Source organism: Dipteris shenzhenensis, chromosome 32 (genome assembly GCF_047967505.1).
Source record: "Dipteris shenzhenensis isolate YYH24624 ecotype China chromosome 32, Dip_SZ_1.0, whole genome shotgun sequence".
In the NCBI taxonomy this organism is placed as follows: Eukaryota; Viridiplantae; Streptophyta; class Polypodiopsida; order Gleicheniales; family Dipteridaceae; genus Dipteris; species Dipteris shenzhenensis.
In genome coordinates, this window is record NC_141627.1 from 36,409,941 (window position 1) to 36,420,383 (window position 10,443).

At 45.1% G+C, this 10,443-nt stretch overlaps 1 pseudogene; it reads right to left on the bottom strand.

The window, feature by feature from the left end:
- Nucleotides 1–1,053: 1,053 nt before the first annotated feature.
- LOC147880681 (uncharacterized) lies at nucleotides 1,054–10,094 on the bottom strand (annotated as a pseudogene).
- Between the last annotated feature and the right edge of the window lie 349 nt (nucleotides 10,095–10,443).

The following is a 10,443-nucleotide window of genomic DNA, read 5'->3' on the forward strand; positions in this document are numbered from 1 at the left end:
AAGCTTTGATGGGCAATCACCAAGCTTTAGCCACAACTGCCTGCTATGCATTCTAGCTCTAGAGTGTCCTTCAAGGCATTCCTTACAGCAAAATAAGGTCCTTGTTTTTCCACCGATTATCTTCGTCTTTCCTCTCCCATGTAATGGCTTCCCGGACCACCAATCTTATAGCATGATCCATTGGGCACAAGGTCCCTCAACTTGTCTTCTGGCTTGCCTCTACACAGCCCTGATGTGATTGCAAAATGCTGATGAGGCTAAATACTTATTTTTGAATTTGAACGAAACCTTGAAAGATCTACCAGACTGCCATGGGATACTGAAATTCCAAAACAGAGGCATATGATCCGAGATGCATGTATTTGAAATGTAGCCACCCTTGATTGGCGCCTGCATCCACCAACCCCTCCCCGGAGGCATATATTCTGTCAAGTATCCCTAATCTAGAATCTTCACCCTTCCGTCTATTAGTCCATGAATGCCCCTCCAGCCTCTCAGGGCATAACTCTGCATAGTCTACCAACCCATCCTCCCAAAACTCTATTTCGAAGTTATCCACAGCTCTTGAAAGGATGAGATCTATCATGGTCCCCCTCAGTAAAATTCCAATCACCTCCCATTAACCAAGCATCCTCAACCAAGCATGAACTAAAGTCTGACCAGCAAACCGAGCATGCACGAGTATTTGGGACATGCATATAGAGAACATTGAAGCAAAAATTGTCCAGGCCAACCCGAACACCCATGAACCAACCCTCCTTATGCCGAAATAACTCCTTACTTTCCAGAGAGTCCTTGATTAGGACTGCCAAGCCTCCTTTCCCTCGGGCTGGACAGATGCAAAACACAACAAAGCCCAATTTACTGATTGAAAACCAAAACTAATCCACCTCCCCACACTTCAATTCCTGCAGACATACAATATCTAGATTAACTTTTCTGATGACGGAAATGCACCCTCTTTGCTTAGCTTGGTTGCAGCATCCCCTTAGATTCCAGGTGAGCATCCTGATTGATTTCAACCTACCCCGCCTGTCTACATTTTCTGCATTACTACCTAGCCAGTGCTCGGTATGCATCACGGAGGAAGTGAAACCTATTTTCTTTTCCCTGTCCCGCAGCCCTGGCAGCATCCTTAAGCCTCTTTGACACCGAAGGAGACAAAGCCATGCTCGAGTTCTGCTTAAGGGTTCCCAAAGCTTTCCTGTCTGAACCCTTCTCCTCGAGCATTCTCTTTTTGTGGTATGCATCAGGCAGATCTTCCTCATTCGACACATCAATCTTTGAAGGCTGAGGCACTTCTTGACAATCAGTCGAGACCTGCATATCCCCTTTATCCTCATCAGCCCACAACATGAGTCTCCTTGATTGGAATCGATCGCAAGTCCTTTTCTGCCCCATTAATGGTTTGAGCACTATCACCCAATGGATTTTCAGAGCAGCCAATCTCCACCTGCGGTAGAGGGGAGCTGGATTGAATAATGCCCTTGATTTTGCCTCTTTGACTGACTATTTTCTAGCCTCATCGACCGCCTTTTCTTCAGACTTGACCTAAGTTCCCTGGACCGATGTCTTCGACACATTATTGACAGGATTAGAGGACTCCTGCCTGCTGAAGGGGTTTCCCAGTGGAAATCTCCTCCAAAACCTGTACATCAACTGATTTCTCACCCACTGCGAGCCGGGTATTAGCCACTTTACGAGGGCAATTTCTTGCATAGTGTGTTATAGCAGGCGTTGGGGAAAGACCCAAATCGAACCTGCTGCACCAAGACATTCCCATCCGGAAGCTAGTCCGGTGTCTCCTGGCTGCGATCCCAAAGGATCCAATCCCGCCTAAGACAGGACTTTTCTTGTACTATCTTAGTTGTCCACTACTCCAAGACACCCCATGATGCTCTCAGTCTAAATGCATTTTGGAGATACTCTTGCCCTTCTTTTGTCTAGGGACTCGAGAGAGGGAGAGAGAGGATGGATTGATGCAACTCTTGAGTTAGTTACAAATGAATTATTAACATCCTCTATTTAACCTAGACTTACCAAATCAAATAGCTTCCTGCTTATTGGAATTCCAAGTAAATATCCCTTATGAGAACCAAATCAAATAACTTCGTGCTTATTGGAATTCCAAGTAAATATCCCTTATGAGAATATGATCAATGCAAAAGAAATGAGCATGATTCCATTTACAATTATATATTGTATTTGCATAAAAATAGTCTTATACTTAAGTACAAAATCACATAGTTTTTGTACGAGATATCAAATATGATGATATTTACATTTCTACGATGATAATATTAGCAAAGCTATCATATTACCATCACAAACCTTCACAAGGAAAAATATAAGATCAGTGTGAATTTTAACTCGGAACCCATAAGATACAGTAGCGGGGAGCCTCGGGTGCATTTGATAATAGCTTCCTTCAACTCAAGAACTAGAGAGAGAGAGAGAGAGAGAGAGAGAGAGAGAGAGAGGAGCCTCATGGGTTGGATCATTCATCATTTGGAGAGTCAAAATTGCTATCAATACTAGGAGGCCCTTGTGAATTCAGTAAATCTGGATATCGTCGTTGGACATCTCGATTTTGAAGGTCCATCAAGATGTTGGAGATATCAGACATGGTGGGGCACTTAGAAGGTTGATCATGAGTACACAAGAGTGCATAGTTGCACGAAACGGCCGTTTCATGGCCGGAAACGGAAACGGCGAAATGGAAACAACGTTTCTTCAAGAAATGCCGTTTTGTAAAACTTGATTTGCCCTAAACCCCAAAAGTCGTCATTTCGCCGCCTGGCTCCATCTTTCGCCGCCTCTCGCCCATTCCACTCCTCTTGTGCATCCTTGCTGCTCTCTCCACTTTCTCTAAGCTCTCTCCATCCCTCCATCCTTTGCTCTTGGACTCTCCATCCCGTTTTCCTCGGACCTCCATCCTTCTCTCTCCATCCTCTTCATCCTTTGCTCCATCTTCTCTATCCTACAATCTGCATCTTGGCAGCCTGCTCTCCATCCCTCCATCCTTCTTTTCTCCATCCTCTATTTAATCTTACATGTAACCTGTCCATCCTCCTCCTCTCCATCCTCCTTCACTTCTACCTCTGATCCTCTAGGCTCCTTCCACCTCTCCATCCTCTTTTACCTCTGAGCTCTCCATCCTCCTTCTACCTCTTCATCCTTTCTCACTTGTGACCTCTCCATCCTCCTTCTCACCTCTCCATCCTCCTCAATGCCGAGAGATGCTTATTGGGTCCATGTCTCCCTCCTGGATAGTTATAAAGGAGGCGGTGGCTCCAAGAAGTGGAGATGCAACTATTGCGGCATAAGCAAAACGGGGTCTATCACACGGGTGAAAGACCATCTAGCAGGTGTTCCCATCAAGGATGTAGGACCTTGTGAGTTCGTGCCTACTCTAGTGAAAGGTGGCCTAACAGAATGGAAGCGTGTGCGTGTGGCAGCCTTGGTTGCAAAAAGTGGAGGACAAGGGCTGCAAGATGAAGAAGAGGCTGCTGACACTGAGCCATTGGATGATGCCAGCACATTGGGTTCTGCAAAGAGAAGTAGAGGGGCATCAACTACAACGAGCGCGGGTCCTAGTGCTACAAGAACACCCTTGCCACATGGATTAATTAGTGTGGATGCTAGTGCGGGAAAAAGAGGATCACTGCAAAGGTCTAGCATTCAAGCATGCTTGCAAAAGCAAGCAGTGAAGGAGGCCACTAGTGAGCTCACAAAGCTCTTCATACAGTGTGCAATACTCTTTCATGTGGCGAAGACTACACGATGGAGGAAGGCCATGAGAGCCGTAAGCCGCATTGGGTATGAATGGAAAGGGCCTACATATGAGGCCCTGCGGACAAGAGAGCTAAGAAGAGAGAGGGAATGTGTGGAAGACCAAATGAAGCCCTTGAAAGAGACTTGGAAAAAATATGGATGTACACTCTTATGCGATGGATGGTCAGATGCACACAAGAGGAATGTGTACAATATTTTAGTGTCTTCTTGCAAGGGAACCATGTTCTTGAGAGCCATAGACGCTTCCATTGCAGGTACAGTGATTATAGGGTTGTATATTTGGGAGCATTTACGGGCAGCCATTATGGAGATAGGTGTTGAGCATGTGGTGCAGGTGGTGGTGACAGGTAATGGCAGCAATTGTGTGTCAATGGGTGCCATGTTAGAAGATGAGTTCCCTAAGATTTTGTGGACACCCTGTGCCTCACATTGCCTTGATCTTTTGATCGAGGACCTAGGAAAGATACCTTGGATTGATGCAGTATCGTGAAGTTTGTCACAAGGAGACCCAAAGTCCTCAGCATCTATCGGGCTTACGATGACCTTGAGCTATTGAAACCTCCAGCCACAAGGTTTGCTTACATGTTCATAGTGGTGGAGAGGCTTGTGCGAGTGCGCCAGGGCTTGTTGCACACGGTTGTGTCTTGGGAGTGGGGAGATTGGGATGATAGAGGCCAAGCAAAGTCTATCAAACTTTTTCGCATGATCATGGATGAGTCTTGGTGAAATCAGGCAGAGGCATTAATCAAATCGATTAATCCTATCTACACGGTGCTTTGCATCACGGACATGGAGGGAAGCACATTAGGGCTCTTGTACGAGTTTATGGATAAGATTGGAGAGGCCCTTAACAGAAACACTTCCCTATCGCCTGATAAGTAAGACTTTTTGCTTTTGTAATATGTATAATTATTACAGTTACTAAATTGCAATTTGTTATCATGAAGCCTGAAATTTTCAGATATATATTATGTATGTACTATTATCTATAGTCTATGAATTTTGCATGCATAATGCATTCTAATTTCTTGTGGCATGATTTAGGGTTGAGTCCATCCGTGCTATATGGAATAAGCGGTGGAATTGGTTCCATCGCCCAATCCATGCGGTGGCACATGTATTGCATCCACTCTGGTGCAGTCAAGAGCAATATGAGAATGACGAGTTGGAGGAGGGGATGCAACAATATCTACAAAATTGGATGGGTGGTGACTTGGAGATGCAACGAAGAATGGAGGATGAACTTCTATTGTTCCGCAATCATAGCCTCTCCTTTGGTCGACCTACGGCTAGGCTCTGAGAGACACAATTGCAACCTGTCTCCTGGTGGGAGAAATATGGTAACTGTACTCCTACTTTGGTAAGAGTCTAAGAGACAAGTTCCAATGCCACTAGTTAGAGCTTAGTCGTTAAGTAATTTGAAGTTTTATCTACTACAAATATGTTTATAGTTATCAAGTTCCTGATACTTATCTCTGCTTAATTGGCTTATGGCAGAAACACCTTGCTATACGTGTTCTCTCACAGGACTACAGTTCCGGTCCTTGTGAGAGGAACTGGAGCACTTGGGCCCTCTTTCATACAAAGAAGAGGAATAGATTGAGCACGGCTCAATTGGAGCGGTTGGTGTTTTGTCATTGCAACCTCCGTCTCCTTGAGTTCGCCGCCGACTGCCCCGAACCTCGCCAAGTGAATGTAGACAAGAAGGACGTGGAGAAGATGTATGCCATACCAGATATCCCACGGGAGGAGCTGGACATATACACCATGTTGTATGAGGAGCTGTCAGCACCAGCACACCACACAGGATCATACACTCAACCATCTGGAGATGGTGCTAGTACTTTAGTTGCACCCGATGGTCCTGATCCTGATGTTGATGATTCTTCTTCAGACAGTGACACAGATGCCTCAAGCTTATCTGAGGACGCAGAGGATGACGATGACGAGGAGTCCATGGATGATGCAGATGATTAGTAGTCTTGCTGCTTTTTTTTATATCATCCATGGGTGCTTTTATTTTGAGTCTTGCATGACTCATGAGTCATGATCATGAAATTTGTGGATCATGAATCATGATCATCTATGGAGCCTAGACATTGGATACTTTCAAGTTTCAAGTTTCAACTTGTGTGCTAAGTTTAAAGTACTTCAAACTTCTAAATTTCAGATTCTTGTAATGCCAAACTTGTTAGTCATGACTCACAATATGTGTTGATTTCAGATTATTGAAGCATCATTCAAGAATTTAGAATCATAGAGGCATGAATGATGCATTGATGCTTGAAGGCTGAAGCTTCAAGTATAGATAATTGTATTATGTATGATTTGCACTCTATTGATAATTATATTATGTATAAAAAATAAATTTTTATACATAAATTGTATCATATTGCCGTTTCTTTCGTTTCCATTTTGGCGGGGCTCGAAAACTCCGTTTCTTCTGTTTCCATTTCTTTCGTTTCCGTTTCGGCTGGTAACTATGCAAGAGTGCCAATTGTGTCAATTGCAATGTGACATTTTCAGGGAGGCTAGAAGGTTTTAAAATGGTAAGGACCTCATTTGGGTGCATAGAATGCACCCAAGACACAAGGGTATGTTGTTGTTGTACTAACTCAATACATGAAGGTCTTTTGCCAGTGAGGATCTCAAGCACCACAACCTCGAAGCTATAAACATCTCCCTTGGTTGTAGGATTTGGATTGTATCTATACTCTTGGAAACAGGCAAGGAAGAAGAGGAAGTTGTTAAGAAATCATGCATATGTAATTTAAAAAAAGATCTTTAAAAAAGGTATAAAAATGAGATGCTATTCATATTGACATTCGCATGAAAGCAGGGATAATTAGCAAGGTGAGAAGAAGCAATGCACCAAATGCAATCACAATCCAAACAAACATCCAGAATAGAGTAACCACGATCCAAACAAACATTCAAAACAGAGAGAGTACTCTGTGTTTGTGTTGTGAAATATGGGGAAAGGAAAGATTAAGGGAAAAAGAAAATGATGAGGGTTCAAACTCAACGGTTTAGGCTAATACCCGGTGCAATATAACCAACGGACCCTCTAAGCAAGATGGATGTAGAGTCTTGAAGAGTGCTCCCACTGAGCAGCTTAGCGATCCCAAAATCCGAAATGTGCGGCTCTAAGTTTGCATCTAAGAGAATGTTCTCAGGCTTGATGTCAAAATGCACAATGGTGCCTTGAGGATGGTGGTGGTGTAGGTATTCCAATCCTTGTCCTACTCCAAGGAGAATATTCAGCTTCTCATCCCCACAGAACTCAAGCTCTCCATGTCCAAGATATTTTTCTAGACTTCCATTATGCATGAACTCCAAAATGATGGCCTTCATGTCCAAGTTGAAACAACATCCCAATACGCGTACAATGTTCCTATGCCTCACCTTGGCAAGGAATTCAACCTCTCTTGTGAACCTGGCCTCAACTCCCAAAGCCAGCTCATTTTTAAGCAATTTGACTGCCACTTTTCTCCTGATATAATAGTTCGGTAGACCTTGCCGACACTACCTTGTCGTCATGGAAACCCCCAGTTCCTTCTCTCAGCTCATTCGGAGTGACCGTCAACTGCGTCCTTGCTAACAGGGCATTCATTAACTGGAAAGCGGTTTCTTTTTTAAGAACTGCACACCGATAAAGCCAAACGGTGCCGAGCACTAGTGCTCCACCCAAGATTGCCATTGCAGCTACAACTCCAAATATGAGCTTTCGATTGACGCGATGATTGACCTCATGGATGTTATTGGAGTTCTGATAGCTGTGGCCACAAATGCGGTTGACAATTTCTCCACACAGCCCCGGGTTTCCTGATAAATTTGTAATAGCAGCATTATTGAAAGGTGCTACATTCGGAACAGGCCCTGTAAACTCGTTGCTTGACAGGTCGAGCAGATTGAGTAGCGTAAGATGCGCCAGTCTAGAGGTAAGTTGCCACTGAGCTGATTGCTTGCCAGGTTTAAATCGGTCAGTTCAGCACAATCGCTTAAGCCAGGAGGGCTGTTGCCCGAGAGCTTGTTGTTGGAGAGATTTAAGACCTGCAAGGTTAACAGCGATCCAAGCGGTATAGGACCACTTAATCGATTGTTGGATAGATCCAAGTAGAGAAGTCCAGAAAGGGCATCGAAACTGCTGGGAATGTGTCCTGGGCGAAATGCGAAAGCAACGCGTGAAAAATGAGAGACGAAGTACTACAATTAATGTAATTGCTGGAAACAAAACAGGCACGGCATGGAGTGGGAGAAACTGCACCTGAGAGATTGTTCGACGAGAGATCTAGGTGCTCCAATTGGAGGGACGAAAGAAAGCTTGTGGGGATGCTTCCTTGGAACATATTCGTCTCCAGTCGCATCTCAATCAATTGCTTAAGTTGCAGCAACGAACGAGGAAGTGGGCCGGTTAAAAGATTTTGATGGAGCCGTAGAACGCGAAGGTTGATGCAATGGTCGAAAGCGTCGGGAACTTCGCCTCGGAAATGGTTTCCACCCAGGCCCAAAAATTGGAGGCTGGTGAGCTTAGATAGACCGTCGATAAGATTTGTAATTTCGCCGGTGAAGTCGTTCTGATCCAAGAAAAGCGATTCCAAAGCTGTGTAGTTTGCCAACATCCTCGGCACATTACCTGTCAATCTATTTCCCCCAAGGCTCAGCGTCTCCATTTGGCTGAGCATGCCTAGTTGAGGAGAGAGGTTTCCAGAGAGACAGTTCGACTCAAGGCTAAGCGCATTTAGCTGGGAGCAGTTTCCCAAGTTGGCCGGGATATCACCAGTTTAAGGTTCAGAAATTCCATTTTGTGTAGTACGCTCAGTTGAGATGGGATGCTTCCCGTTAGTTGATTCTCTTCGAATTCAAGATCCATCAACGCAGAGCAGTTTGCCAACGTGGCTGGGATTTCACCCGTCAACCCATTTCCCCAAAGGAAAAGCGTCTGCATTTGGTTGAGCTTGCCGAGTTGAGGTGGTATGTGTCCCGTGAGGTTATTCAAGGAAAGCATCAGATATGTCAAAGCCGAAAGATTTCCCAACGTTGCTGGGATCTCTCCCGTGAATTTGTTCTGATTAAGATACAGCCGCTCTAGTCGCTCCAGACTACCCAGTTGAGGCGAGATGTAGCCACTGAGTTGATTCGGGCCGAGCACAAGAACAAGTAACGCCGAGCAGTTCGCCAATGTGGCTGGCACTTCACCCGTCAACGAGTTGCCCCAAAGAATAAGCACCTCCAGTCGCTGCAGCCTACCGAATTGAGGTGGGATGTATCCCATGAGTTGATTCGAGTCTAGGTCAAGCTGGATTAACCCGGAACAGTTCGCCAGTGTGGATGGCACTTCACCAGTCTATCCAGCCAGCCTAGTTCAGGCGGGATGCTTCCTGATAGTTGATTGTGATCGAGATCAAGATCTTTTAGCCTCGAGCAGTTCGCCAATGTGGCTGGCACTTCACCCGTCAATGAATTTTGCCAAAGATAAAAGATCTCCAGTCGCGCTAGCTTACCGAATTGAGGTGGGATGTATCCCGTGAGTTGATTCGAGTCGAGGTCAAGCCCGACTAATCTCGAGCAGTTCGCCAGTGTGGGTGGTACTTCACCAGTCAACGAATTGCCCCAAATTTGAAGCACCTCGAGTTGCTGTAGCCTGCAGAGTTGAGGTGTGATGTCTCCCCTGAGTTGATTAGAGCTGAGTTCAAGATCAATTAACGCCGAGCAGTTCGCCAGTGTGGCTGGCACTTCACCCGTAAGCGAATTGCCCGAAAGATAAAGCACCTCTAGTCTGTCCAGCCAGCCCAGTTCAGGCGTTACGCTTCCCGATAGGTTGTTACTGGAGAAATGTAGCGATTTTAAAGCCGTGCAATTCCCGAGTTGAGGAGGAATGGTGCCGGTGAATGCATTGTAAGACAGGTTTAGACTGAGGAGGTAGCGAAGCTGGCTAAGTGAGGCGGAAACGTGACATTCGAGTGACATGTTATCCAAATGAAGACCCAGAACATGGCGATGCAACTTGCTGCAAACAACTCCAGTCCAGGCTGGGCAAGATGTAGAGTAGGAAGACTTGGAAATTGGAGAGCAGCTCATGTTGTGCCAGCTCGAGAGCCTATACGAGGGGTCACGGACTCCTCGCTTGAAAAAGAATACTTTCTCAACGCAAAATGTAGTTCAAGGCAACAACGAACTAGCACTCATTGATGCAAAAGGAAATCTGAAGGCGGAAAGAAGTAGTGGGAGGCTCACGTATGTTCGAATTGGTCTAGGGCCGCTCTGTTAATATTAATGGCAATTTGAGCACCAGACATGGCGTATAATTGACTGGGAACGCTGGCATAACTTGTCTTCCTTTCCAATGGTTTTAGAGATAGATGATCGTATATTGACGGGCGTGCACCTGTCTTTCTCGTACTGTTGAACATTTTTCAGAGATAGATGGTCCAATTGATGATTGGCTTGATGATGCCATTGATGATTTGCGTATATTGACTGGCGTTTACCTGTCTTTCTCGCATTCTTTTCAGAGACTGGGATCTCTGTTGACACCCGTCATTCTTGTCTTGGCACACCTGCCTGGGATAAATAGAATTTTTGTAGAGATTTCGTTTTATTATAAGCTCATTGGTCCACTGAGTGCTTCCTTCAATGTCCTATTGT